The sequence below is a fragment of the Equus caballus genome, chromosome 3 (genome assembly GCF_041296265.1).
Source record: "Equus caballus isolate H_3958 breed thoroughbred chromosome 3, TB-T2T, whole genome shotgun sequence".
Classification (NCBI taxonomy): domain Eukaryota; kingdom Metazoa; phylum Chordata; class Mammalia; order Perissodactyla; family Equidae; genus Equus; species Equus caballus.
In genome coordinates, this window is record NC_091686.1 from 41,372,796 (window position 1) to 41,397,432 (window position 24,637).

The window sequence follows — 24,637 nt, forward strand, 5'->3', positions numbered from 1 at the left end:
CAGAACCGTCATGTGACAGTTGCGGTGGAATGTCTGGGCTTCTGAGGCAGAGAGCCAAACAGATACTGGTCACTCAGGGTGGTCCCCTAACCATCAGGAAGGCTCATCAGGAGGCAGGTGACAGTGTAAGCATGCTGGGGAAGGTTGAACACAAGTTTGAACATCCCTTTTCCTTCTGAGGGGCTTTAATCCAGGTAAATTGCTTCATATTTGGATAAGGGATTGAAATGTGGAGGCAAGAGGCCAGATCATGGATTTAGCCCCCACCAACTTTTCTTTTGGTTTGGATACATCATCCAGGGCATCAACTTTTTCCCCAAAGAAACCTGTCATTAAGTTGTTTTCAGGAAGAGAATGATGGAGGATCTTGATTCAGGCATCTGGGGTGTGATCTACTGGTCTCAGGTTTTCCGATTTCTGTACCCAGGGAACCAACTACATTCCTGCCTCAGATCGCTCATTCATCAGTGTTGTGACTCCGGACAGGTCACTTAACCTCTCTAAATTTAATTGCCTTCAACTGCAAGAGGTGTGCTATGTCCCCTGTTCTGCACCCCGCATAGGGTTACAATGGGGATCACAGGAGATGAAAACAGACATTCTCCATGAACTGTGGGCATCCTTCCCATGTAAAGGTTGGAGAATAAGCTTCCATCCTCCCCTGTTCTGTAGCCATCCCCTCTCTGTAGTCAACCACCAGCAACATGTAGCTTATTCTTCAGACATTTAATAACTGAAGTCTTATTGAGCATTTGTGATGAATCAGTACTTGGTCTTAAAGCTTTACTTGTTTGTAATAATGATAGTCCTATAATATAATAGTAATAAATGGGCCCTTCAAGTTTTCATATGACAGCGCAGAGAACTGAGACACAGAGCAGTTATGTAACTTTCCCAGGGTCATGTGACATCTAAGTGGGATTTCAACCCAGGTCATCAGGCACCTGCACCCATGCTCTCTGTCACTGTGCTCTGCTGCTTGTGTTGTCTCATCTAAATCAAAGTATTTTCCCACACAATCCAAGTGTTTTAAGTGAACACTAAACTGCGTGCTTTTCTGGAAGCACAACTTTAATGCAAGTAGTTCTGTTGGGCAGCCTGTGAATAATGGTATCAAAAGTTTGAACTGAGAATAACTTATTATTGACTTTCCTGTGGTCTTCTGCCAGCAGTATGTCAAAAGCTCTCTCTAGTGTGATTGCATATCCCAGGATCTAACCTTATGGATACAAAGAGAAAATTGTGCTTTGTTTAAGGAAAGATACAGCCCAATTCCAGCAGTGGGTAAGAACAGTGGGCATCTTGTCACATGCCAGGGTGCACCACACACAGGACTCCATTGAAGGTGCTGTGGAAATTCAATGTGTAAGTTAATTTAAGGATAATCATCATAATTTTTCCATGTCCCTTTTTCAAGACAATACTATAAAAATGCTAAGCCATGTCTTTCTTCATTTACATAGGAAAAGTTTAACTTACCAAGTCAATCAGTAGTGTTTCAACTACAGGAGTAAAGATGCATTTATTGTCCAAATTTGGCTCACATTTAACAATAAACCATGTGTCAAACTAATATTTATATATCAGCTGCTCACTTAGCATTAGCCAAAATAGATCTCTCATGGAAATACTGCTGCCATATTATTCTTTAATTAGTAGACTTTACTATTTAAAACAGTTCTATATTAATAACAACAACAAAAATCTAGCAGATAATAAAGTTTTCATATCCTTCCGCCCACCTGCCAGTTCCTACTGTCATTAAAATCTTGCGTTAATGTGGAGCATGGAACAGTTAATGAACCAATATTTACACATTGCTGTTAACTCAATTCCTTAGTTTACATTAGGGTTTATTCTTTTGCTGTACATTTCTACATTCTACATTCAAATACATCCTGTCTTATGTCACCATTACACTGTCATGGAGGCTGATTTAACTATCCTAACAACACCCTGTGCTTCACCTATCTTCCATAATTGATTAGGACAAAGTATTAGCCAATAGTTGCAATGGAATGTTTTACCTAGAATTGAATCCAGTCACCTAAGAAAATATTGCATATAATCAAATGAAAAATCATATAGAAAAGAGGATAATTGCAGTGGTAAATATATGTACCTTTGGAGAGTGAAATTGTTTTGGGAGGTAACAAGAAGATAGCACCAGCTCAGCAGGATTTCACAATAGGTGAGAGGAGTAATGGAAATGTGTAACTGAATCATTGCATGTAGTTTAGGATCATTTGTGACTATTTCACATTGCGTTAGGCTGCTTTTTTTCTACAAAGCTAAATACTTTTTTTCTCATTTATTTTCTGCTGTTTTCATTTCTCTCTCCTTCTTCCACTAAGCAAGACTGGCCAATCTCAGTTCAGTCTATGCTTTTTAAAGAACCACATCCGTACACTCCAGCCACTTCTCTAAATAAAGCAAAGCTCCAAGAGTATTTCATGAGCAACACCACCGCTGAAGGACTGTTACTCTGAGTCCCCCTAGCACCCCAAGACAACAAGTTGGAGGAGCTTCCTACTGGCGGGGCAGACAAACAGGCTCCATGAAGTGCCAAAATAAGGTTGTGTCTCATAGAAATATTGTCTTCTTGAATTTTTAAAACTTAGTTTCAAATTTGAAAATATGACAATATACATTAATTATGCTAGAATACATATCTTGGGAGAATAGAAGGGTAGAAGGTTATAAACTGAATATTTACATTCCCCCAAAAATCCATATGCCAAAGCCCTAAACTCGCATGTAAATGTATTAAGAGGTGAGTCTTTTGGAGGGAACCTTGGATGAGGTTATGAAGGTGGAGCCCTCATGGTGAGTTAGTATCCTCATAAGAAGAGCAAGAGAATAGACCTTCCCTTCTCCTTACCATGTGAGAAAACAGATACAAGGGGGTGGTGTACAGGCCATGAAGAGGCCCTCACCACACACCGAGTGCACAGGCACCTTGTTCTTTCCCATCCTCCTCTCCAGAACTATGAAGAATAAATGTCTGTTATTTAAGCCACCCCGTCCATGGTGTTTTGTTACAGCAGTCTGAACTGACTAACACAAACTCTTACACACAGATGCAGGATTCAAGGGGGCATTTAAAAATGGCTGCATCACTGAACCATCCCTTATTGCCTCGTGGTTAACGTTCCCTGCCCACCTCTTCAGCAGCCTGGGTTCACTTCCTGGTCACGGAACCACACCACCTGTCTGCCAGTTGCCGTGCTTTGAGGGCGGTTCACATAGAAGAACTGGAATGACTTGCAACTATGATATACAACTATGAACTGGGGCTTTGGGGAGGAAGGAAAAGAAATGGCAGAATCAAGTTATAAACTGTGTGGAAGGGGGACTTATCCTTAGTAGCAATTTCTCTTTGGATTAAGAATTTTGTAATTGTAGACCAAAATGGACTTGAGAATTACAGCCCATAGGAAAAGGTAGTATTTTTCCATATGTCCTGTATGCTTCTGGTGCCCATGGCTTGACTACTGCTTTCTCTCTGGTATTCTATACTCACTAAGAAGACACAAGATCTGATAAAACCTACACAGTATGATCTGACCCTCAGTGTTTTCTTTTCTGTGATTGTAGGTGACTTCAATGACACGTGAAAATGGTCTGCATTCTGGAACACTTACATGCTGAGGAAAAAATCCAAATGAACAGAAAGGTGGGGCTTTCTTGCTGGCCTTAGTCTGGAGAGCCTCCATGATTCCAGCTTCCTGCTGGGAATGAGGATGGGGAGTGTGATGTAAGAACTGTTTTCCCAGGTAAAGAACTCTGGCAACATTCTGCAGTCCCTGGAAAAGCTGTGTTCCCTTCAGGGGTGTGGATTTGTGTGCAGGGGGCCTTAGGGGTGCCTGTGTGTGAGTCTGTGGGATGTTGTTGTGAATGTGTCGGGAGTGCATATAACAGAGAATGTCAGTTCTCCAGAGATACGTCCTAGTTACACAGCACAATTGTAAGTGCCACCATCCTCAAAGAAAACCCCATAGCCACTCTATGCTTTACATACATTGACTTGCTCATCACTCACCACAGCCATATCTGTGGGTATGTTTGCTGTTCCCACTCCTCAGAAAATGAGGTGCAGTGATGAGTGACCCAAGCTCTTGAGCTCCTGTGTGAAAGAGTCTAAGTGTGTATGCAGGGCTGTGGCCCCAGTGTTGAGGCTCTGAACTACTTTATAGCCTTCATCACTCCACAATTGGATCATTAGTTCCAGTGCAAGGGTGTCCCAGCATCCATCCATGTTCCTGAATCACCTGGGCATACAGAGGTCTCAATCACTGTCCTTCATTATAAGGTAGCCTCTGTGGTCACATCACACAGATCATATATTGGTGCACATTACCACAAATGTTGGCATAGTAATTAGCAGAAAAAGCATGGAGAAAGCCCACATGCTTCTGGTCAGCCACAGATTCTGAGAGATCCAGACACCGTGTAGAACAACCTCACCAACTTTTGATGGTGTGGGGTCATTCCTCAGCATCTAGGCCAGAATAGATAAGAATATAGGTGATATTTCAATGGTATTTGATAAGATTATAAAAATATGGCTAAGAAGTGTTCAAATTCTGTGAGCTATCACCCCTGGGAAGATTGTCACATAAGAATAACAGTACTACTTGGTTATTACCCTGGTGCCCGTCACTCATTGTAACTCTCTTGTATAGCTCGGTCAGAGAGCATCACTGCTCACCCCAGCCCTCCTCTCTGTAATGAACTTGCCCACTCCTGGCTGGCTAGTGTGAACCTGGCCGGCTGCTGACCAATGTACACACACATATAGTTAGAGAAGCAAGACTGGAAGTGAAAATATCACGTGCGTAATAATGTTTAGTTGAAATGGTAGGACATCCGTATTTTCCAAATTTCTAAAATTGATTATCTTTATGGCAAATATTTAGTGAATAAAGAAAAGAAAAATTTTCCTGGAATTAGATCAGTCTCCCAGTGTAAGGTTGCTTTTCATCAATTGGAAAATCTCATACAACCGAGGGGAAATGCAGCATACATGGCTCCATGGAGGCTGAGATGGTTTGAAGGAAGTCAAGAAGCCAGTGGCAGTTAGCTGGATTTAAACATGGGAAAGAAGAGTGATGGGAATTCGTTTAATCATAGCGTGTATTTAATTCCATTTGTAAGTGGAACACTGCATGTTGGTTTAAGCTGTCTTTAGCTCCAAAGCTGAGGATTCTGTGTCTCATTCTTCTCCTTTTCCTCTTCTCTTCTATGCTTCTTCTGCCAAAGAGGATGACCTAGCAGCAGCTTATTCTATGCTTGTTAATCAACCACATCCATACACTCTAGTTCTGTATCCATATCAAGCAGGGGTCCCTGAGTAATTCCTGAGCAACACCACCAATGACTGACAGTTAATCTGTGTCCTCCTCACTCCCCATGAGGGCCTTTTGGAGGAGCTTTCTCATGAGAGAGTGGAGACCCCATGTAATGCCAAGATAAGGCTGCCCATCTTTGTCTGAAAGAGATATGGTGGTTTGTTAGTTTATTTCTCTTTCAATTGAACTCTTGTATGAATATCTGACAATGTACATGATAGAAGATACACACAGTTTCGTTGTTGGGGGTGAGTTGTCAACTGTGACTCTTTTATCAACTGATGCCTGATTCAAGAGGACATTCACAAATAAGAGCATCAGCTGACAAACAGTGTGGTAGGGACTTGTCCTCAGCACAAATTTTCTTCCTGGGATTAAGAAATTTGCAATTGAAAACCAATAAATGGTAAATCATCCTGGAGAAGCCCATGCTTTTTTCACTGGTGTGTTCCACACCTGCTTTGGGATCTTTGACTAATGATGATTTCCCATCAGTTTTCTAAAGTCACCAAGAGGACAATTCCCATTGAGTGGAATCCTGGCATTGACCAGGTCAAAGAGAGAGTCCTGTTGGGGGTTTTTACATAAATTGATATTTATATATTGCAAATGCTTAAAAGTATTTTATATGAGGTAAAATAAATATATATAGAAGCACCAAAATATGAGAGAACTTAATAAATGATTATAAGGCAGTCACCTTAGTGACCACCACCAAGATCATTCCTTCTTCATCTAACGCTCAGTTAGTCTCAGCTGTACAAATCACTGCAAATTTACTACTGCATATGTCCTTGTGTTAATGTCCTTCTAGGCATTTCATCGTGTGAATTTTATCAATTCCTCTGGAAGGAATCGTGAGAATAATATCATTTATTGTATAACATAAAGTATGACTTTGGAAGGTTATTGCTTGGTAAAGTATAACTTCATGTTTTTATTCATGCATCATTATCACTTTTATTACATTTAATATGTAATAATTAATTTAAAAGAATATGCTTTATATTCTTTTTAACTGAACACCCCCCTGGTTTCTTGTACAAGGGATCCAACGTTTTGATCTTGCACTGAACCTACAGAGTTTCTATTCAGCTGTGCAGATGTTTAAAAACTCCCCAGCCCTCCCAGATGACAGCGCCAGTGAGGGGACATTCAGAAAGAGGGGCCAGGAGAGGAAGCTTGTGTCAGCCTCACAGAGGCCTCAGAGTGACCTCAGCAACTGAGAGGGGCCAACCCCTGCTGTGACCTGACCTTGTGAGGGGTTCCTGTGAGGCTAATTCTGCCAAGTGCTACATGGGCCTGTGAACAGTGGGCACGCCATGGCGGGGCCCATCCAGCAGTGGGAGGACCCCCTGCCTGCACCAACTTCCCTCATTGTAGTTGTGGAACTTAGGATGGAGGGCAGGGGAGAGGTGGCAACTGCAGAATGTGGCATTTAAACTTGAAATGCCTGTGGAATCGAGCATTTGTAGATTAATCTGACCAGATCTTTAAAAATCTATTTCAAGCATGGATAAAAGATTGAAATAAAAATTAAATGGTGCTCATTCAACTTGAAGAAAGTAATAATTTTGCATACTTAGTTTTGTGGCATATGCAGTCCACACCTAATACACCAGTGTTTCTAGTTGCTCTCCTTGCCACCATGGGGTCCTGTGGGAGGCAGGGCATGCCAGGCCAGTGGGGTGCCAGGGGACATTTTTTAAATAATATTTTAATTAAAAAAAGTTGTATCGTCTAGAAGGATGTAAAATGAACATTTAACTCTCCTCTACCCTACAGATATCTATATCTTCTGTAAACATTTACTTGGGCACTATTCCATAAATTCTCAATGTACCTTCAGGAATTTCTCTATACATTGTTAAGAAATAACCCCCCTCAGTATTTTATGATAGAGTTGTTCCCATGGCTCTGTTCACTTAGCAAGGCATCTTGCACAGTTTCCCAAGTTCCTGCATTTGGGAGATTCTCGCTGGGGTGTTTACTTTTCAGTTGAGCCACAACTGGAAAAAAAATCCAAATGCCCATCAACTGATGAGAAAAATAACAAGATGCGGTCCATTCATACAGTGAAAAACTACTCCTCAAAGGAGAGGAGCTAAATATTGATAAATGCTGCAACATGGGTGAATCTCAAAAACATGGTTTGCAAAATGCCAGACACAAAAAACTACACAATGATGATTCAGTTTATATTAAATATCCTTAAAAGTCAAATTTACAGGAACAGAAATGAGTTAGTGGTTGCCTGGAGCTGGATGTGGGACATGAATTGACTGCAAACTGGTGCTGTCAAACTAGTTGGGCTGATGGAAATGTTCTAATATTGGATTATGGTGATATGTGATTTGTTAATCTATGAAAACTCAGCTAAAGTAAGTGAGATTTATATCATTAAAAGATACCTCAGGAAATAACTAGCAATGTGTGCAGGGTTGGGAAGTATGTGAAATAAATTTGGCAAAACATTGATTGAGTTGAAGATGGGTGATGGGTATGTAGATTCATTACTCAATTTCTCCTATTTAGTGTATATTTGAAATTTCCCATAATAATAATAAAAAGGCTCCACTGAGTGTGGTGTAGGATGAAGGAAATGCTGGGGTGTTGTGAGCTCTGAGTTTGTCCCTTGGGAGGAAGCACCTGCTGTAACTCTAACTCAGGCCTCTGAGCTTGGGTGTAGGGTCCATTAAACCTGAATTTGCTGCAGGCCTTGCTCACCTGGAACAGACCGACAGCGCCCCCTGGTGACATCCTCGAGAGAATATTAACAAAGATGGGAATTATTCAGAACAAAAGGTCCTGTTTCTTTCAGTACGTAAATATTTTAAAAATATTTTCATTATTCCACTTTATTTGGCACATAACACCATATTCATTGCTTGTCTGTCTTTGCTAATCCTTGTCGGTACTTTTTTCTCCAGTTGTACTAAACATCCTCCCCAATACCTGAAATTCAATCTAAGTGTCACCTGTTCCTGAGCCCATCTAGGGAGGTCTTTATTCATGTATTGCAATTTTAGTTCTGGAACTTCCCTTTGGTTTGTATTTATAACTTTTGTTTAATTTCCAAGATTCTAGCCTTTTTCCTTTGTTTCTGCGGTGCCTATCATTGTCCCTCAAGGTGTTTTTTTTTTTTTTTTTTTGAGGAAGATTAGCACTGAGCTAACTACTGCCAATCCTCCTCTTTTTGCCGAGGAAGAATGACCCTGAGCTAACATCCGTGCCCATCTTCCTTTACTTTATACGTGGGACGCCTAGCACAGCACGGCTTTTGCCAAGTGGTGCCATGTCCGCCCCCGGCATCCGAACCGGAACCCCGGGGCCGCCGAGAAGCAGAAGTGCACGCTTAACCACTCTGCCATCGGGCCGGACCCTGAGGAAGCGTTCTTAAGGGTACAGTGAGTCACCCCCTGGCCCCATCACACAATCGAGAACTGCCTTGATAACTGAGTGTGACAGGTGTGAGAAGAGCAGTTACAGGGGTCTGCATCCACCCAAAGGCAGTCACATGCTCTAGACTGTAATCCAAGGCTTCTTGGTTCCCAAGGGGCTGGAACCCTGGGTTCTGCTTGTCTGGAGTGGAAACTGTGCATTTCTACTCTGCTTGTGTGGGGTGCTGAGGCATGGGAGGTTGGGTCCTGGGGAGGGGAGGTGGCCAGCAGCAGGGGCAGACATCTCACCTGGGGCAGGAGTCAGGCCACCTCAGTACAGGCCAGCGCCTGGGGAATGACCATGAGTCTGACTGAGAGCCCAGGGATGAAGTCCCTCTTCATCCACTGCATGGAGTAGTCCGGCAGCCAGGCCAGGACGGGCAGCCTCCTCTCCACAGCCGCAGGGGGGCAGCAGCGGCCTATGGGGCCATGCAGGCACCTGAGGGCCTGGCCTGACCCAGCACCTTCACAGAAGGAGGCAGCCTGGGGTGGGCGTGTGGGGACACAGACCAGCAGTCAAGGTCAGGACTCCAGAGACCCCAGCAATAGGCAGGGGTCCAGGGCATCAGGAGAGGCACAATCTGTCTCCCCTCCAGGGGTCTGAGCCTCCCCAACTTGCTGGTCTGAGAGGAAGCCAACAAGCTGTGCAGAGGGACCTCAGCAAAGGTGGAGCACCCCCACGCCCTGCTCACCGCGCTCCCTGAATCCCCCTGCCCAAAGGCGAGGTGCCTGCTCTGCCTCCATCAACGTCCACCAGGAAAAATATGAGCAAAGTTCTCAGTGAGAAGTCTAAGCACAAATCTGACTCAGGATTTCTCCCTGGAGAATTAGTTTTTTGTTTTTCTTTCCTTCCCCAGGAATTTAACCAGGAGCAGTGTAGAGAGAAGCAAGGGCAGGGGGCACCCTCTTCTGGTTGGCAGGGTGGGGATGGGGGACTGGAGGCGCTGAGGGTCCTGAGATTTTCCAAGAGCCCACCATGGCAGCCTCCACCCACAAAGGACACTGCAGCGCTGCACGAAGGGCGGTCACTCATCCTGAGGCCGCCGACCCCCACCTGCGGCCCTAGAGGGGCCCCAGGGTTCTATTTGGTCCGGGAGAACTTTAGAGGCTCCTTGATTAATTCAGGTGCACAGCATCCTCTAGGATCCCAGCTCCCCGTATTTAGAGCTGGCCCAGGACCACCCCTCACCCCAGACCCCTGCGACACTGCTCTGGGCAGAATCCTGCTCCCAGCCCGCTGAAGGCGCTTGACCTGAAGGCTGGGTGTCAGCAAGGCTGAGGGCAGCGGGGACCTGCTGGAGACATGGCGGGTGGGGAATGGAGGTCCGAGCGGGAGGCGTCCGCCCCGTGGGATGCCACACCGCACCCCGCGTCCCGCGCTGCCTGCCCCCCACCCCTGGGCCCCGCACGCCGACCCCTGGGCACTCACCTGGCGCCGTCTCAGCTGAGAGCCTCCGGACACGACCACAGCGAGTCCTCAGGCGTCTGAGAATCAGGGGAGCGAGGCGCGGGGTCTAGACTGCGGCGCTCAGGGACGGGGCCTGCGGGGCACGTGACCGCGGGGCGGGGCCGGGGAGGCCTGCCGGGCTCCGCCGCCTGTCCCATCCTGGGCTCCGCCGCCTGCCCTTGGCTCCGCCTGTCCTGGGCTCCGCCGTCTGTCCCATCCTGGGCTTCGCCTTCGTTCCACCCCTGGGTTCCACCGCCTGCCCTTGGCTCCGCCTGTCCTGGGCTCCGCCGTCTGTCCCATCCTGGGCTTCGCCTTCGTTCCACCCCTGGGTTCCACCGCCTGCCCTTGGCTCCGCCTGTCCTGGGCTCCGCCGTCTGTCCTGTCCTGGGCTCCGCCGTCTGTCCCATCCTGGGCTTCGCCTTCGTTCCACCCTTGGGCTCCGCCGTCTGTCCCATCCTGGGCTTCGCCTTCGTTCCACCCCTGGGTTCCACCGCCTGCACTTGGCTCCGCCTGTCCTGGGATCTCCTGCGCGCCCACAAACGTGCCGCTGAACCTCGGTGAGGGCGTCCTGCGGACCTGCTGCTGCCTTGGGCGCCGCCCTCCCTGGACGCCTGCTGTCGCCCCCGGAAGCCCCCACTCGCCCCTCCCCACCAGCGGTCAGCTCTGTGCTGACCCAGGAGGCCTTCAGCCCCCACTGCCCTTCCTCCCAGTCTCGCCTCTGCTGCCCCCAGATGCTTTCTGGCCGGCTCCTGGGAGAGGAGTGCAGGGGAAGGACATTCTCAAACCCTTTCTCCCTCATCATGGTTGGAAGGCTGGCCAAGGCCGCCGCAGGAGGGACATGTGATGGCTCCTGCCTCCTCAGTCAGCAGCATCTTGACTGTGTCTGGCTAGACCCTTCCACAGCACCTGCAGACTGTGATTGCTGGGTGACTATAACTCATGATTTATGAGGCCAGCCAGAAAGATTCAGTATAAGCACTCAGAAAATGCAATAAAACGTTTTGAATTTGTCCTGTCACTTACATTACATTGATTTACTTTCATTAGATATTTGTGAGAGGCAATTATGTTCTGGTTAAAATGGCCTTCGGCATCAACTACGGATTAGTCAAGACCTAGTTTTGTCACTACTGGTGGGATAACCCTGAGCACCTTGTTTCGTCTCTCTAGCCTAGCTTTCCAGCTCAGTAAGTTGGAGGAAAAGGTAATTATTCTGACCACAAAGCTGGTAGTGAAGTTAGATGGTTAGACAGTCTGTCCGTTATTTAGGGCTGCTTTTTGCCCACAACAGGCCCTCAGTAAGGATTAGATGACATTTTCAGAGGAATTTATGAAAAATCAATAAATAAATTATAGTGGAAATCTGATTCAAGCTTCTACTTCTTCCTAACCACTGAGAAACTGGGAATCCCAAATGAAACCTTATTGATGTGCTTCCAGAATTTCCACTTCCCTCAAAAGTAAAATTCATGGTCCTTATGAAGCTGCCAGCCCTTCCAGCTCTAACGACCCCTCCGCTCCTCACACAGATCAGGGCTGGGCACCCGGGGCATTGAAGACACAGTGTGTGGAGGAGACAGTGCCTTTCCGTATCTCACAGACAGCGGGATCTGCTGACCTCCATCTGTTCTTGCCCCCGACAGGATTCCTCTGGGAGACAGCGGGTGTGTGAGGCCTCATCAGTATCTGCACACATGCCCAAACTCCGCTCACCTCTCCTTTCAAAGAGGCTCCTTCAGTGCTGTCTCCACCGTGTCCAAGGCCCTGTGTGCAGCTGATAACAGGGAGCCCTGGTGTCTCCCTCAGCTTCCCCTCAGTCCACCCCTGACTCAGGCTGACATGAGAGCTCAGTGGTGGTTCAGGGGACCTGGAGCTGGCGGCAGCACTGACCATTCTCGTTGCTGTTCTGTGCCCAGATCTGCATTTGCTGCTCTGGCTTCCTCATCCCGTGTCCTCTTCCTTACAGGTTGGGGGGGGGGGCATGATGGCACCTGCCAGGCAATGACAGTGGCACACAGAGCAATTCAGCAGCATGAGCATGATGCATAGCCTCTATCTGAAAGAGCCTGGTTTTCAATCCAGTTTTGTTTGTTTGTTTTTCCAAATCTCAGACAAGATCTTTTTCAACTCCCCTCCAGTGATGGGTGAGTTTTGGGAATTGGGGTAAGATGAGTGAGACTCAGAACTTGCCCCCAGGGAGGGACCAGGGAGGAAGCAGCTGCTGGGTCCTTTCTCAGCCCTGTGAGGAGACTCTGCCCAGCCCAGACAGGACACAGCTGCAGGGTCCCCATCAGCACAGGAGGCACCAATGTCCCAGCCCTGGGAAGTTTGGGGGATTACACAGCGGGGGCACCCACAGTGCAGACCCTGGGGAGAACCACAGCGCCCCCTTCTGCTCCTGAGTCAGACTTCAGCTCTGGTGGAGATAATGTCAGGGGCACTGGCCTGAGACCTGGTCACTGTCACCACAAACATCCATGGGCCATGCACCCTACTGTGAGCCAAGATACTGATATAAATTGACTGTTCAATTTCTCAGAAAGCAAAGCAAATACTTCCCCAAATTAGTAAATTATAAAAATCTACCATATAGTTTATATATCAAGGTTTTGATAAGTTTTAAATTACACTAATAAAAAGGTAAATGTCTGTCACAGTTAATTGAGTGATTCCCCAAATCACAGGAGGTGAAAAGTGTGAGAAATGGATATCAGGGGAGCATCAACTATCTCGCTGACATCCTTAAACCTGAACTTTCCCATATGCTTCTTTTCCTTCTTCATCTTCATTGTGTAATGACGATAAGCATCTGGCATATGGAGCAGAAGAACAATGTGCTATGGACCTAGCTTATGCATATTCATGAAGAAATGTTAAATATTAACTTGTTCTCCATCATCATTAGTGGATGAGAGTAGGCCTGTCAATGCTGTTTGAATAAAAAGAGTCTCAAAGCTCGTGGTGGCGTCTCCGCGTCTCACTGTCGGTTGATGTATTTTGGAGCTGAGCCTCCCCCCATCATCACAGGCAGAGAGGGAGAAAGGAATGAAAGTCTTGGAGGAGTCACCCTAGAGGGATGGACACAGCCTGGGAGAGGCTGGAGGAGGCACATGGAGATGAACCTTTGGATAGGAGGATGGGGCCATGGACCTCCCCCGATGGTGGTGTTACTGTCTCCACCCTCTCACTGGCTCTCCTGCCTCGAAGGGCTGAGCCATTCTGAGCACAGGAGGAGGTGTTGGTTGCACTTCCCCATGGGTTTACAGCACTGTGTCAGTGTAATACCCATATACAGAGCACAGGAATAGTCGGCCTCATCCTCAGGCTGGGCACCCGTGATGGTGAGGGTGACTTTGTTCCCAGAAATGGACCCAGAGAAGTGATCAGGGATCCCAGAAGGGCGGTTCTTTGTGTTGTAGATAACTGTGCGGGGAGCCTGGCCCAGGATTTGCTGGTACCTGAAAGGATAGTTACTGGAAAAGACGGACCCAGAGCTAAGGCCACAGGTGAGTGTCACCTTCCCTCCTGGAGACACTGAGAGTGATGGCTCCTGGACCACTACAGTCTGAGAATCCGCCCCTAAAACCACTGGGAGAGAGACAAGTGTTGTTATGAGAGACAAGGGTCAGCCTGAGACCAAGCTTTTATGTGTCCCCCAAGGATGCAATGTCCTTTCACCTTACCCGAGCTGTAAGCAAGGAGCCGGAGAAGAAGCACCGTCCAGGCCATGGTGGGGACACTCACAGGACGTCACCTCCTGTGCTCCTGGGCTGGAGTGTGGAGTGTGGTGTTGGTCCTGTGCCCAGAGAGATTCACAGGCCATGTTTCTTCATGCAAATTTGTTCCTGCTGTGTAATCGTGCATCTACACCTTCTTGAACATAAGCTCAGAACAATGTCTCCACGAGATGTAAAGAATGAAATATGAGACATGAATGGGTGTGTCAGAGCCAAGATTGAATGTGGCTCCTGGGGGCCCCAGGTGCAGGAAGTAAAACTTCAATGTGGACACTTGTTGCCAAAGTATGAAAGACGCATTAGAGTATTTTCCTTGATGGCCCAGGGAAGAACCCTGTCCTCTCAGGAGCAGTCCAACAGTGTCCCCTGCTGGGCTCAGAGCCCATGTCCTATGACACCACCCAGCTGTCCTGGAAGGGGTTGCTGACTTTTGCAGATGGGTTTTTTATGATGTCACTGCCCAGGGCAGTAGATTGAGTAAGTCTTCTCTGTGACGTTTGGGGTTGAGACATTGATTTGTCCATGTCACTCATGTCTCCTTTGGTTCTCCTCAATGAGGGGGAGAACTCCTGGAAATCAGGAGTCCCACAAAGTTCTGAAATCAGGTGAAAGTGAGAAGTACAGCTTCTTTAAGTTTTCAGAGCTCAGAGAATTATCCACTAACCCCTGGCTGGTACCAGGAGACATACACAGGACTAGGGTGAGATCACCTGGTTCTTCCAGGTCATAAACGCTGTACTTCAGCGCTTCTCATCCACAAACAGCCCCTGTGGAGGCTATTTTCTTTCTGGAAACAAAGTAATTCTGTTTGCATTGAGAGCTAAGTATCTCCAACTTCCCATGGAACGGGAGCTTTTTGTCGCATTGGGGTTGTATTTAGCTCTGTAACAGTGATAATCAGCCTCGTTCTCAGGCTGGAGCCCAGAGGTGGCTAAAGAGGTCCTAGTAATAAATGTGGATCTCGAGAATCAGTCTGGAAACCCTGGAAGGTACCCACTGCTGTCCTAGGTCACACAAGTAGGGGCTCTGCATGAGAGTCCTTGGTGCCATTGCCATGGTGACCCCCAATGTCTCTGCTGCTCCCTGTGCAGGAGAAGGTGACCTTGGATCTGGGCCCATCAGGAGCTTCACAGGAGGAGTCACACAAGCACACACTGGGGAGTCCCTGCGCCTGATGTTCACAGCCCCGCCCCACGCCCTGGGTTGTTGGAAAGCTCCAGTGAGGTATGAGAGGAGAGGTGGATACAAGTCATAGCTGTGGGCTCAGGGAAACCCAGTCATGGAAGGCTCCTTGGGTCCTGAGTGGTGTCAGCTGTAAGGTCTTATCCATGGACCTACTTCACCCAACTCCTCTGGAGCAGGCTCGGCATTTTCCAGCATTCTTTGAGCATCCCCCACCCTCTCATGACCCATAAAGAGGTTCCCTGGACACAAGTCCCAAACTGCCCCTTTGACTAATGCCCCTCTCCCTGACTTTACAACTGAAGGCTCCGGTGCCAAGTGAGGATTCCAGGCCAGCTCTGTGCCTGAAATTCCCCCCAAGCTCTTTCCTCACTCAGCACCTCACATTGCAGTGTGTCATCTCTGGGACACAGTGAGCCTCGCTGTCCCTGGGCACAGGAACCTGGGGGATGGGAAGGCTTCTGACCCCTCACAGAGCACAGTCCATTCTGTGTTGGTCTGTCCACCTGTCTTCAGGGTCCCTGGGCTCTGATGACGGTAAAAGCTAGGGAAGTCTCATTTTCCTCATTTCAAGAGAAAAAAAAAAATCTCTGGTTTTATTCCATATGAATAACCAGGCAACATTTCAGCGTCATCATGAATGTTTTCTTTTTCTTTTTGTGTTTAGTTTTCCTGACACTTCAGAAACATGGAATGAAAAATTGGGAGTAGACGCTCTATGAAGCAGAAGCACTTCCGAATGTCATTTGTATATGTGCGAGTTACTTTAAAACTTAAAACCGTCATGGAACAAGACTCTGAGCAGGCCCAGGTTTTTGTCCCTAATTCCCCATCTCTGTGTGTCACTGTGAGAGACACTACTGTGCCAGATCTGATGGTAAGAGTCAGCCTCGTCCTCAGGCTGGAGCCCAGAGATAAGCAAAAAGCCTGCATTGGCCGAGGCATCTTTGGATCCAGACAAGCAACTGGGATCTGCTGATCCCAATCACATGCTTGAGTCTGAGTAGCAGCACAGACTGGGATAGCTGGCCACACTGACGCCCCTGCTCAGGGTGCAGGTGAGTCTGGCTGTTGTTCCTGGAGATGCAGAGAGGGAGAGAAGCTGGGTCAGCACAGGCTGGGAGAGGGAACCTGAAGACACAGACAAATATGGGTGCTGGGCAGGGACCAGGGTAAAGTTTCTCAGCATTCTAAGAAGGAACGGAGTGAAAATTGGGGATGTCTACTACTCGGAGTCCTGTCTGTACCTGTTCAGTGAGAGAGGACCACGAGGAGGAGAGGAGTCCAGGCCATGGTGCACACAGCCCCCTGGTCCCCACAGTGGGGCTAGGATGCCCCAGGCCTCCTTTTCTTCTCTACCCTCTGCCACAGGAGGGGCTGTCCATGCAAATGGGTTTCCATCCAGTGCAAGCCCAGCCCCTCCCTGAGCCCTGGTGCTGGAGCTCAGCTAACACCACACACTGAGGAGGATGGAGGCAGGCTTCACCCCTTAGGAGAGCCCTGGGAGGAAGCACCTGCTGAGGCAACATGAAGGTCCCTGCGCAGGGGACTCTGCCAGGCCAGAGAGGGCACAGCTGCTGAGTCCCCATCAGTGAGCACAGGGCCCAGCTACCAGGTCCAGGTTCCTTTGAGTGAATGGTCCTCACTGAGCAGCTATGTAGGAACCACAAGGACTCCCACAGCTCCCCCTTCTGGTCTCAGGGCACACCGCTCACCATGCCCAAAAGCCCTGAGAGCCCAGCTGGTTTCTGCAGCTCACCAGGTCCCTGTCTCTGTTCACACACCCATGGTTAGATTCCTAGATACGGGTATTCTGACACATGTAGCATGATTACTGCAGTTTCTCAGTCCCAGAAGGAGTCCTGTTTGAACATGCTTGTATGTACATATATAACTATTTAGCGTTCATTCTAGAAAATGCCAGGTGGCCCAGATGTGCATCAGGTCAGGTGTCACAGATGAGGGGACAGTTACGCTGGTTTGAAGAGCGTGTAGGGACTGTTTAGGGAAATAACGTAGACGGGAGTTTTCCAGGGATAAAATCAGTGATCTATTCCAGCGAGGACAATTGAGCAATCATGCCGAAAGTCATGTAACACATTTAAAGTCTTGATAGAGATTAGATTTGATTCAGCGACTGGGAAAAAAGCATGGCCTTGTTAGGCTTCACCTTTACCAGTGAATATGGAACGTACTTCTTTATTCTATGAAGTGAGTTGTATTTTCTTAACTTTGTGTTATTCTGCATATCTATGTCATATATTTCTTTTCAGGATTCTGCCTTAGGTCTCATACAATTTGTTTATATCTTAAAGAAAACTTTCCTACCTATATTTCCTTACTCATCTTAGTTTGGTAGCAAGCTAAATGGGAGATTTTAAAGTTTTTGCCGATGTAGTGGATGGACAGTTAAATCCTATAACCATCACTTCTGCACTGTACCCCATAACCAGCGCTGCTGGATCTGTGCCCATGGTCCCCACATGTCTAGACTCACAGGGCCTCTTAGTAATGACCTGTGACCAGGACCTCTGCTCCCCTCAGACACTTTCTCCTCGAGGCCTTCAGAGGGACCCTTCCCACCCAGCTCAGGTGGATCAACCCCCTGCCTAACACCCTTCAGTAACTCCTCACTTCTGTTTGCATAAAACTCAACTCCTCAGCTCCCCTAAGGTGACTTCATGGTCTGGTCCCTGCCCCCTCCATGGGCCACCTCCCAGCCCCTCTCCTTATTCTCAGACCTCTAGCCTCCCTCACTTGCCTATAGTTTCAAAAGTGGGCATTCCTGTCCCTTTCATGGCTTCCAAGCCAACTTGTCTTCTGTCTATTGGGAATAGATGGGCTTAAACTTGAAATCATGGTGAAAACACACATTTTGGCAACTCTGAGTGTCTCTTAGCAGGACATACCCACAGTATCAGACAGGAGTAGAGAATTTAAAAACTATATTGTGGACAATTTTGAAGTTACACAAACTACAGAGAATGAGTCAAAGAACGACCTGCACCCATCACCCAACCTCAAGTGTCATCAATAGGACTCAACTTCTTTAATCTCCCACCCTTCTTTATGCCTCATCCTAATACCTAAATATAAAAACAAATTCCAAACACCGTACCGCATCATCGGTCCATGCTTCATCATGCACATGCATTTTTACTGTCCCAAAACCCTTGTCCATTAAAGCAATGCGTCATGACTACTCTCACATAAATGTATTTGCGTTGTCATCTCCTGAATGGTTAGCTTATTTGCTTGTTGTACTGACTGAGAAAGTGAAGGAAGAGCAAGGCATCCTGTGTTTTGGAGCCGTGAGGTTCATGGATGACACATTTGAGTAGAAGAAAGTCCAGACCAGCACATCCATCCTCAGACAGTCTACTATGGGTCTCCATTCATACACTTCAAGAATCGTGTCTTTTTTGGACACTAAGATTTCAAACCCGTCATTCTTCTTTCATGAGTTTTCCCACCTGGTTCCACTGGCGGATTTGAGGCTAAGGTGTTGCATATTGAATTTCATTCAGCATATGGTGGATTTTGAACTGTGTATTTAGTATTGTGTGACAATCAATTGTCTCACAGGCTCTTAGTTCAGTGAAATGTGAGCAGACATTTAAACAACTAACGTGCTCCCGGCAGTTCCTCTCCTCCTGGAGGTTGTCTTCTATGCTCAGAATCGCTCCACCATCCACCTGCTGCTTCTGTCTGCTGTCTCGTACCCACACTAAGTGCAAACTCCAAGGGTATGTGACTCTGTTTTTATTAATCTTTGTATCCCATGCTTGAAAAATGCTCACTAAGAGAACAGATGAAGATGGATCTGTTACATTTTCATGTGCATTGTGTAAAGCTTTAAAATATTAATTGCACATCTATTCTGACTAAATGTGTGCTCCACACTCTGGTTGAGAGGAGATTCCGTGTGATTGGCTCACAGGTTCTCTGGCCTCATTTGAGTCTGTGCACCTGTTTTGTATAACAGATGGGAAAGTGGAAGCACAGAGAGGTGACACATCCAGGCTTCTGTCCAGTTGAATGTCGGGAACAGGTCTCAACGTCAAAGGCCTCCTAAGAGCTGAGAATATGTTCTTCTAACCCAGAGGATCCCAAACTGGGGTGATTTGGCCCCCCTCCCTAGGGCATTTTGGGGAATGTCTGGAGGTGTTTTTGTGTGTCATGACTTGGAGAGTAGGGTGCTGTTATCTGATGTGCGGACCCCAAAGAATGTTTTTAAACATCCTGCAATATGCAGAACGGCCCCAGCACAGGGAATGACCCAGCCACATTGTCAGTAGTGCCGCGGTTCAGAAACCCTGTTTGAACCAAATCACCTCCATGAAATGATTGCAAAGGAAGTAGGAAATCATCCATCAAGACATGGGGGGAAATTTTGGAAAAAAAAAATAGATTCATAAACATGCAATCTCAACATGGATATTCCAGCAGGAGACAAGAAAGAACAACCATCTCTGCTGGGGACAGATTGAGGGCAGACCCAGCATGGGGAGGCCCTGGGGAACTTCCATCTCACTGCCCCACGGGTCTGGAGCACTGTGCGCTTATAGCTGCTGTTATCAGACTGACCGGAATAGTCGGCATCATCCTCAGGCTGCAGCTCAGAGACGGTCAGGCAGGTGGCACTAGGGGAGCTGGCTATGGAGTCAGAAAACTGATCAGGAACCCTGGAGGGTCCTTTGTCACTCTTGTAGATTTCGCTGATGGGGGCACTGCTGGTAGCAGTGCACATATCTGCTCCCAATGTAGCCACTGCTGTGGGTGCAGGAGATGGTGGCCTCCTGCCCCGGAGACTCCAACACAGAGCTGGTCTGAGTCAGCACAACCTCAGCCCAAGACCTTGCAAAGAGGGAGCAACACAGAGATCAGTAAGGACAGGACAGACTCCGTTGCCAGGAAAGAGAAAGAGGTCATCATGCCAGGAGACGTCCAGGTGTCCTCCCAGAATTCCCTGGAGGCAGCCACCTGTGCAGTGAGCTATATGGGTGAGAGGAGCAGAGCCCAGGCCATGGTGGAGATGCACCCAGACTCTGCTTCCTGAGTTCCACCGCCAGGCCTGAGCCCACCAACCCTTCTTGTATGTTACCTGTATTCTCAGGGTGGGAGGTCTCCACTCGAATCTTCCCATTTCTGGAGGCTGTGGGTGCCTCTCCTTCAACGTTAGCCTGGCCTGCATCTACTAAAAGGAGAGTGTAGGAGAGGAAAGGGCTTCTCTGCAAGGATTACACAGGAACACTTCCAAGACGCAGGGGAGAGAAGAGCTCAAAGCTGAGGACCTGGGGAGCACCAGCGCCCTCTGGTGGATGCAGGAGACTTGTGATCTGAGCTGGAGCAGGCGATCAGGGTTCCTGCCCTCTCCATCCCGGACCCCTCGCAGATCCAGCCACTTCTGATTGGCTTCTTTCACATAGAAACATGCATGTCAGTTTCCTCCATGCCTTTTGGGGGCCAAATGATATGTATTTTTATCCTTGAATCACGTTCCACTGTATAGATGCACCGGTGTTTCTTTATCCATTCACCTGTTGCAGGGCGTATTGGTTGCTTCCCAGTGTTGGCCATCATGAATAAAGCAGCTGGAAACACTTGTGAGCATATTGACGCCTCAGCTTGATCCTTCTGAGGCTTGCTGTAGACTGTAAGTGCTCCTCCACAACAGCATAGTCTCAGAATCATTTAGCCCCTCTGCTGTATTTTTCTGTGAACTCGACTAAGTGCCCCAAAGTGATGAACAAGGACCACAGCTGACTGCTTGAAATGTGTACAATTCGCAGCCTGTGTGAGTCGTGGACACTGCTCATCCACCAGCTCCTGGTCACCCTGTGGACAGACCTTGTGTAGTTTCACACTATGCACATGGATTTTAGGGTTCAGCTAAGATGAGAGGAACCCCATGCTGATTTCTAGATGTTTTCTGTGAAGGGCGCTCCTCTCCAGAACTCATCCCCACAGCTCCCAAGAGCCTTGGATCCCTGAGCTCAGGTCTCCGTCTGCTCCACTCGGTGAGAGGCTGTGCGCTGCCTCAGCTCCCCTCTCTGCTCCAGGGGCCAGGCTGTGCATCACACAAAAAAGATGGGCTGATGATACAACTTGTGCCATTTTTTTCCTCACAAAAATAATAATCTTGTTCTGCCTGCTGTCTAATGTTTGAAAGAACTTTTATACATGTATCGGTTTTTCCAGTTGTTTGCAATGGGCAGTTAAATCATTTTTCAGTTATTCCAACATGGTTGCAACTATTTGTGGTTTTAAAATTACATAAATGGTAGTTTCCAGAGATCTTATTCTGAATCTCACTTTTTTTATTAAGACATCTGTGTTTCCTGAAGATGCGTGGATCTGTTTGAGAACTGAGCTCACGATGTGACTGCTGCGTGGCACTTGGACAGCCCATCGTGAGCCCGCTGTGCGTGCGCACAGGCCTCCTCCTCGGCAGGTAATTGAGTTCCATTGATTTCTGTGTGGTTGGTTGTTCTGTTTCATTTCTGCAACCACTGCATACTCTTTAAATTATCTGTGTGTTCAAATAGATCTCGATATCTAATCATTTATATCCCAATTCCTTTTCATTTGTTCACAAAATGCTCTAGGCTATTCTTGGACTTAACTTTTCCCACATAAATATTAGAAAAAATGTCATGTTTCCCGAATATTCTGACTGATACTACACATTATTATATTTATATATTAAATAAGCATACATTTCATATTTTTGATATTAATCATTCTCAGCAACGTCTATTTTTACATTTATTCAGGTCGTGTTTGGTCCCCCCGTTGGAATTTTTATCTTTTCCCAGAGTGTCCGTGTGCATTCTGTGTCAGATGGTTGCCTGCGGTCTCTGCGGTCCTTGTGGTTAATGAAGACGGCGCTGTGTGTGCAGGGAGAAGGGGCTGCACTCAAGCTCCACCCGAGCCTGGTTCCCAGCAGAGCGGCCTCTGCTGAGGTGTCAGAAGACACACGCTGGGCCTGGGGCTTTACTGAAGAGGTGACTGAGTGTGAGACATGCGCAGAAATGAGACTCTATAGACGGTCCTGGAAAAGAGTGTGAGCCCTGAGGCTACAGTGCCTGTCACAGGCAGATTCCACAGGATGTCCTGATCTTATGGTCCTCACGTGGGAAGGTGGCCTCATGCTGCTGGTTGCCTCTGAGAGGAATGTTGTTCCTGAAGAAAGATTTTCTGCTGAGTTGAGCTGAACAGGCTGAGTGTGTGATTTTGGCAACAGCTGAATCTAAAGTTTCTTAGTGTCAGTGATCTGTGGAAGGGCCTCAGAGCCTCTGTTGCTCATCACTTTTGAAAAACAACACAGCACATGAAAAGAGGCTCAACACCATGGGGCATAAGGGGAATACCCGTCAAAATGCACTGAGGTATCACTCCCCCCAGACTAGAAGGGCTATGATAACAATGAGAGACAATAACAATCGTTGGGGAAGATGTGTGGGAATCAGAACATGCAGATGGTGTTGGTGGAAATGTAAACCAGTGTGGCCATATTGGAAAGATCTGACAGCGCCTCAGCACTGTAACGTAAAGCACCATACGTCTCAGCAATCCCGCTCCTGGGTGCCTCTCCGGCAAATGAAGACACATATTCATCAAAACCAAAGCAAACAGGACTTGTACCTGAACGTTGCTAGCAGCATCATGCATACTAGTGAAAGATGACAAACAACTCAAATGCCCATCAACAGGTGAATGCATAAACAAATGGTGGTTTGCTCACACAATGGAGTATTATTTGGCAATTAAAAATGGACTACTTTGCCATGCCACAGCATAGATGGACATCAAAACTCTTATACAAATGAAATAAGTGAAATAAGGTGGTCACAAAGGGCCACGTATTTTCCTGGTTCCAGCTACATGAAATGTCCAGAATAGGGGAATGTATCAAGACAGACAGTGGATGGGCGGTTCCCTAAGGTTGAGCAGAGAGTCAGGAAGAGTGATGTCAAATGGGTGGGGACGTTCTCTGAGGGAGGATGGAGATGATCTATAAGCAGATTACAGTGACAGTTACACAGCCCTGTAAATATGCTGAGCACTACTGTAGACATTACACTGGGGAGCTTTATGACATGCAGACTACATCTCAATAAAATTATAAACAATGTGAGAGGGAGCTTCTGCCACTGACTCTTTAAAGTTGGTCTGTGTTCAGAGTCAGACCCTCAGATGTTGACACTCTAGGATGGGCCACAGTCAACCCTGTTTGTAAGAGGCAGTGTGGAGGTGATCTCAGGGAATGGGGCATGTTTTGGTCTCAGTTCCCCATGGGTCCGGAGCACTGTGTTATTGCTGATGCTATCGTCCCATGCTGAACAGTAATAATCAGCCTCATCCTCAGCCTGGAGCCCAGAGATGGTCAGATAGGCCATGTTGCCGGACTTGGAGCCAGAGAACCGAGCTGGGATCCCTGAGGGACGAGAACTTCTGAGCATCACAGTTTTGGGGGCACCATGAGAAATTTGGTACCAGCCCACATCAAATATTCAACGTTGTTGCTATTTCCAGCGCAGGAGAGGGTGACTTTCTGTCCCACAGACCCAGACACTGAGGCTTCCTGTGTCACCCAGACTGCGCCCAGGACCCTGGAACAGAGGAGGTAGAGACACGGAGAGTTGAGACTGGGGTTATTGCCCGCAGCATGTGCACAAAATTATGGTTAAAGAGCAGCCAAATTGTCCCCCATAATCACTTCTCCTGCTTTCCAAAGCCAGTCACCTGAGCAGTGAGTGAGGAGGGCGAGGAGGAGAGGGGTCCAGGCCACAGTGGAGACACCCAGGCTCTGCTTCGGAGCCTCAGGAGTGAGGGAACTGCAGAGTCCTCTTATCTCTCCCCTCAGGAGAGCAGAGAGGGCCCCTTCATGCAAACCACCCCCCTCCCCTGGAGTGCCTGGGCCCACATTTGGTGGAAGCTGAGTATGGGTGGGGCTGGGGAGCCTCTCCTAGGGCCCTGGGAGCTCCCAGCTGCTGGGCCCCAGTAAGCACAGAGCAGATGCACAAGGCAGGGCTCCAGGCTCTGGGTTCCCAGCTGAGATCACCCCACAGACCCTCCGGACAAGCCCACAGCGCCCCCTGCTGTCTCAGAGCCCAGATTCACCTGTGACTGGGATGGATACCCCAGGGCTGAGCAAGGAGAGAGAGAGACTCTGGACTCAGCCCTGCCTCGCACCCCACCCATCCCCACACAGGGGCCGGAGCTTCTCGTCCCCAGGGAGCTCCTTGCTGTGCTGCAGGTGTCACCGCATCTTTTCCTTACTTCAAAAATATGGCCTCTTCAGTATAAAGTCACTCCTCTGCCCCTTCCACCATTAGTTAATTATGTGTTGGGGCCATGGGTGACTGACCCCTCAGAGAGACCGTGTCCTGCCGCCAGTGAGCAGAGGGCAGAGGGCAGAGGGCATTAACCCTCCTCCACACCCTCTCTGTGGGGGGCCTGAGGTGACCAGTTCCT

At 47.9% G+C, this 24,637-nt stretch overlaps 1 long non-coding RNA gene across 8 annotated transcripts; it reads left to right on the forward strand.

The window, feature by feature from the left end:
* The first annotated feature begins 26 nt into the window (after window positions 1–26).
* On the forward strand, window positions 27–23,297 carry LOC138923605 (uncharacterized). Of its 8 annotated transcripts, none has more exons than XR_011437461.1 (8): window positions 56–194; window positions 3,598–3,776; window positions 13,658–13,744; window positions 15,067–15,199; window positions 15,825–16,215; window positions 18,800–18,903; window positions 21,486–21,611; window positions 21,934–23,297. It is a non-coding gene; the product is annotated as an uncharacterized lncRNA (long non-coding RNA). The 8 variants fall into 8 exon arrangements; XR_011437462.1 differs by having other exon boundaries at window positions 21,976–23,297; XR_011437460.1 differs by lacking the exon at window positions 18,800–18,903 and having other exon boundaries at window positions 27–194.
* The last annotated feature ends 1,340 nt before the right edge of the window (window positions 23,298–24,637 follow it).